Raw genomic sequence first — 6,367 nt, 5'->3', positions numbered from 1 at the left:
TCTAATTCCAGATGACACTCTCATCCCCACCATGCATCTGTGCATAATCAAGGACCAAGTCAAAACACAAGGCATAAGGTCAGTGTGGTTGTCCCCCAGCCCAGGAAGGAAATGCCTCCCTCTTGTTTTGTAGGAGTTACATATAGAATTGCAATAATGGGAAAGACGTGTTTTATTATAGCCCCCATTTCCAGCCTTCCTTCTCTAATATCTACTTGTTGTTATGACTATTAGCATTATTTTATACACCTCTTTCACATGAATGGTTGGCTATAAAGCAGCACTCACTTTGCTTTATGGCCATTTGCCTTATGTAGGCCATTAAGACTTTACCACTCAAGCAAGGAGGCTTAACTTTATTTTTTAAAAAGAGTGTGCTATGACTTCAAGACATTTGTACATTCCAGCTGGAAGGTGTCCGGCCTTTTTGTGAAGGACAAAGGACTTGGTGTCCTGGCCACCGAGTCACTGAGCATGACTTTCCAGCAGCCGCTATATGAGTTCTCCTGGCTATGGATTCTTAGGAAAACATTTGGAAAGAAATCAAGGAACAGAGCAAGATGACTTCAAGATGGAAGAATGTTTACAGAAGAAGGGACCCACAAAGGACATGTGACAGACACAGAAGAAAAGAGGCTGCAGGGCTCAAGGGGCCAGGTTTCAGAACAATTACTTAAAGCTAGGCTGCCCATGCTCTTCACTGAGCTGATGCCTCTTGACAAGGAAGAGAAAGGGCCCAGGGAGGGGAACAGACTTATTGTCTCCACCAAGCTGCTGAATATTCTATGAATGCTCCTTTATGATAGGGAGAATGGCTATGTGAACTCGATTGATATTTGTAATGTGCAGAAGCCAGCCTCCTGGTAATAGACTCTGAAAGCATTCACAAAAGCCTTAGCAAGGGGCACTGAGAGGCGTGTGCATCCCTTCTTGAGATCTGAATGGACTCCTTTTTTCAAAGAGTGACCTCGGGCTCCTGGAAGGCCAATTCACCCCCAGAAGCTACAGAATTGCTTTATTAATAAATCTGAACAGGTCAGCCCAAGGGGTACATATTTAAAGAAGTTTCTATAATTTCCATTCAATGATGGGAGAGGAAGCCACTTCCTCCTGCCAGGGTAAAGGAGGGCAAACTCTCCAGGCAGCCTCAAGAAGGAAGGAGAGTACATTCTAGGGGTGGGGAGGGTGGTGAGAGAAGGAAAAAATATCACTCTGGAGGTCGAGCAGCAGGCAACCCCTCCCTCTCTGGCTGAGCACTTGGCAGCTTTGTGGATGCGCCTCAGAATGGTGACAGCTGGAAACAGGTGGATTGGTGCAGATAAAAGAACCCACTCTGCCTCTGGAAACATGGAAACACTCTCCACTAAGCTTTATATGAGGCATTTGTTCTCTCCCCATCATTGTCTCTGCCTTTCTGAAGCCCTGGATGGAGCCAGTGTCATAAATACCAACATGCCAATTAGAAATGTAAGGATGCAAGCACAACTGTGCCAAAGTCCGTGGGTCTGCAGTGGACCAGTGATGGAGGGAAGACAATTGAAATCTAATGGACCCCCCTGGGGATCACCTGCCTCTACACACTGTTTCCTGCCATCGTCACTGACCCCAAATGGGACCATCTGACAGGGAATGGGCTGTGCAATCCGCAGACAGAGTCTGCGCCATATGGAGCAGGCATTCCAGTTGCCCATTGCAATACATAAAAACAATTCAGGATTCTAACTCGATTTCCCTGGCAATCGAGTTTAACTATCACTGGGCTCACTATAATCGGATTCTGCTGCTGTATTTATTAAATATAAGTTGCTAAACATATGGCTCAAGGGATGGGTAATAGGATGTGGAGTCAGGCTTAGCAGGAGGATCATTTTTCAGGTCTGCCCCCCAGGTATTCAAGGCAGGCAGTGTGAAGCAGCTTACCACTGCTCAGAGCCAGCGAAGAATGGCTCTTCTCTGTCGTGGAAGTAGGTTCTCTTAAGGCTGTATGTAGATGGTTAGAAGTTCCAACTAAGGAGGTCAAGGTTATGGGTTCAATCCTGGTGTCAGATAGCTTTGTTTCCTCTGTATTCAGTTAACATTTTAGTGAACAACTATTATATACCATGCCCAGGGCTAGGACCTGATGATACCAAGCTAGGTAAATCATGACCGATATGCCTGCCCAGAAGCCGCTCAGTCTTAACATAGGAGAAGGACAGAAAAATAAACATTTTACTCTAGTGTGGTTTGTGTTGTAAAATAAATAAATAAATGTGCACAGATTGATATGTTTGGGAGCCAAGAAAGGGGAGTAATGAAAATATAATGTTTCACATCAATTATACAGAGCTTTACCTGGTGGCTCAGTGGGTAAAGAATCTGCCTGCAATGCAGGAGGTCTGGGTTTGATTTCTGGGTTGGGAAGAGCCCCTGGAGAAGGGCATGGCAACCCACTCCAGTATTCTTGCTTGGAGAACTTCATGGGTAGAGCACCCTGCCAGGCTATAGTCCATGGGTCACCAAGAATTGGACATGGCTAACACTTTCAGTTTCAATTACGGTTTACAATTTCTAAGCCTAACACAAAACATGGAAGCAGAGGTGTGTTTTCTTCACAAGGGAAAGAACTGACATCAGATGTTTTAATTGTCCAAGGTCACACAGACATGAATCACCATCATGGGAAAACACGCCGTTCCCCCGAGCCTTGCTAACCAGTTTACACGTGTGAACTGCTCATCACACACCGAGACCCTGTCGGCCGATCAGAAAAATTCCTTCTCAAGGCTCATAGCTCAAATCCCTCACCAATGACTTGCAGCAGCAGCTTCATAGACTAAGGTAACCCATTTATTAACTATCTGGGTGGCAGCCCTCATTATTTATAGCCCAAAAAGGCAGAACCCAGAATCATGAGAAATGCATTGAGAAGTATAACTGTGAAGAGTGGCAGACAAACACACTTGCATATCCCTGTATCTCCCTGAAAATCCACAAATAGGATGATTTTTTTAAAGGCGGCATTTGGTCATAAGAGTCAAGAAAAGTAAAGTGCGGAAAAAGGCCACAAAACTTTAGCTCTAGAGGGAGTAGATGAACAAGTGGTAATAAACTTAGCATGTCAGAGAAGGGCAAAAACAGAGCTTGCCATGAAAAAGTTCAGAAGCAAGCAGGTCTGTACCCCTGAAGCCTAGAAAAGCCCAGGAATAGCAAGCAGTGATACTTTCAGAAGTGGGAGTACAGGCAGGGCTTAAAGAAAAAACAAGCATTTGTTAAATGACTATGGAAGAAGCAGATAAGTTCCAGAGCCCCTCTCTTACACTGCAAAACTAGGCAACTGCTAACCCCAACCCAGATGTGGTCAGATGTGCAATCTGTGAAGAAATGCTTCTAGCTAAGGAATACGAGGCTCAGCAGAGGCAATAAGCCAATGTGTGGAACACAGAGGGCTGTAGGAAAGCCAGCAGAGTGCCCTGGAGCATCTGGGCCCCTTACCCAGCTCAGGGTCAAGAACTCTGGCTATCAGGTTTGGACCCCTACAACCCAGGCAAGAGATTAAGCAGCCTAAGACCTATACCCCTCAGGGGCTCTACAACGAAATGTCCAGATTACCCACGGTGAAGCCCACCTATGCACAAGGCAAGTGTAAACACCAGACTACCAAATCATCATGTGAATTTCTCACTGTTACAAGATCCGGAAATGTTGGAGTAAAAGCCTCATGAAAAATAAAAGAGAGAGAGACCAAAACAAACAAACAAAAAAAGCAGAGACAAAGCAGGACGCATAAAGGAATTTTCAAGGAAAAAAGCCCCTGTTATTAATATTTGCAGAGAGATGAAAGAAGAGATAACATACATGATAATAAGAGCTGACATGTACTGAGCACTTAGTATATGCTGAGCAAGTACTCTCAAAGTAACTTACTAAGTCCTCACACTAACCCTGCATGAAGTGGATGCTGTTACTATCCCTATTTTACAGTTGAGAAAACTGAGACACAGAGGGTGTAAGTATGTTGTCAAATGTTAACACAGCTGGTTAAGCAGTTGAGCTGCAGTTTTCACCCAGGCAATCTGCTTGTTCAGTTTATGAGTTTAACCATCATGCAAACTATGCTGCTCTAAGAGGCCATAAAAAGGAACGTTCAGAGAACAAAAAAGAGTTACTGGGAATTAAAACTACAATTGCAGAAATGAAACATTCATTACTGAAAAATAAAGTCAAGGAAATCTTCCGGAAAGCAAAACACAGAGATATAGAATGAGAAACAATAGGAGGGAATATGTAAGAACAAACAAACAAAATAACTCACTTCCCTGCCCCTAAATCTATAGGATCAACCCAGCAACCCCATCTGAAGAAAAAGGGGAAATAAAACAAACAAACAACTAATGCTCCAAAAAAAGAAAAGAGAAAGTGAAAGGAAGAAATCATTAGAGAAGTAATTTGAGAAAATTTTCCAGAACTCAAAGACCTGAGTTTCTAGAATGAAAATACCTACTAGAATGAAAAAGGACATACAGACACTCTCTTACGAAATGCCAGGGTTTCTGGGAAAGTGATAAGATCTTAAATGCTTTTCAAAAAGAAAAAAATAGATTAAATGTTAAAAATTGGGATTAAAAACAATCTGAGATTTTTTTTGATAGTCACGTAGGCAACTAGAAGACAATGGATAGATGAGTTCAAGTTCTTGAGGAAAAACTATTTCAAATAGATTGCACTCAATCTATTAGAATAGAATAATGATTTTTTTCAGACATAAATGTTATCTAAAATTTATCTTCAATTCGTGTACCCTTTTTGGAAAACTACCGTGTAGATTTGAGAGTAAACTGAGAAAGAGGGGACAAAAGGGACCTAGGGAATCAGGGACCCCAGCACAGAGGAAAGTGTCATTCCTGTGTGCAACTGTAAGTTAAAGATGCTGTCAGGAGGACAGCTGGAAGCAGATCCAGAGAGCAACTGTCTAATGGCAGGAGAGGATGCAGGCTCCAGCAAGGATGCTTCCAAAAAAAAAAAAAAAAAAAAGAGTGACATGGAGAGATTATACCCCATGTATTTTGAAACATTTGAGTGGGGAGCTAGTTGGGAGATAAATTAAAGGTAGCTGCATATATAACTGATTGAAAGGATAACCTAGTCAAAATACTCACCTCAGGGAAAAAACTATAAGAAAAAAAATCCTAGTGTTCTATATGACTCAGCAGTATAAGCATCTTATTTATAACTTCACAGTAAGTAAACAATGTGTATTGATCCCATGAAAAGTCAATACTTTCAAATCATCCCACACTCTCCTTCTTCCACTGAGTCCAAAAGTCTGTTCTTTCATGTCTGTGTCTCCTTTGCTGTTCTGCATGTAGGACTGTACTAGTACCATGTTTCTAGATTCCATATATATATATATATATATATATATACACACACATACATACACATATATATTGTAACATACAATATTTGTCTTTCTCTTTCTGACTTATTTCATTCTGTATAATAGGCTCTAGGTTCATCTACCCCATTATAACTGACTCAAATGCATTCCTTTTTATAGCTGAGTAATATTCCATTGTGTATATATACTACAATTTCCTTATCCATTCAATGGGAAGAAGGAGAGGGTGGGATGATTTTCAGAGAATAGTACTGAAACATAAATACTACCATATGTAAAATAGACAGCCAGTGGGAGTTTGATATATGATGTGGGGCACCCAAAGCTGGGATTCTATGACAACCTGGAGGGATGAGGTGAGGAGGGAGGTGGGGGGGGTGGTTCTGGAGGGAGGGGACAAATGTAAGCCTATGACTGATTCGTGGTGATGTATGGCAAAAACCAGCACAAAATTGTAAAGTAATTACCTGCCAATTAAAAAAAGTCATAACTGTAGCAGGATAATGAAGGGAAGAGGGGTGTTTGTGTGTATGCACACACATGCATGCTTGTGAGCACATGTGTGCATATGTATATGTATGCATCAGAGAGTTAAACTTCAAATTTTAGTACTAGTAAAATCAGTAGATTATGCATACCATTGAAAAACTAGCAGTGTAAGCATGTTATTTAAAATTACTGAGGTAACTACCAAAGGAAGGATTCAATAATTGAAAGCAAAAATTGTCTCTGGGGAGTAAGAATTTGAAGCTGGGGCAGGGCAGTGAGGGTTCTATTCTAAACCTCACAGAACTATGTGGGCTTTCTGAATCGTGCACATCTTGTTAAAATTAAATTTTTTTTTAAAAAAAGAACAATAATTGTCTTATTGAGGGCAGTATCCAGTGAACACTAAAGAATCATTTTGATTGGACTACTACAGTTTCTTTTGTGAGAACACTGCTTCCAACTAGTTAACAGGGAGCTTCTCTGTGCTGAAATTCAACC

The sequence above is a fragment of the Odocoileus virginianus genome, chromosome 11 (assembly GCF_023699985.2).
Source record: "Odocoileus virginianus isolate 20LAN1187 ecotype Illinois chromosome 11, Ovbor_1.2, whole genome shotgun sequence".
NCBI classification, from domain to species: Eukaryota; Metazoa; Chordata; class Mammalia; order Artiodactyla; family Cervidae; genus Odocoileus; species Odocoileus virginianus.
Note: the sequence above shows the minus strand (reverse complement) of the source record.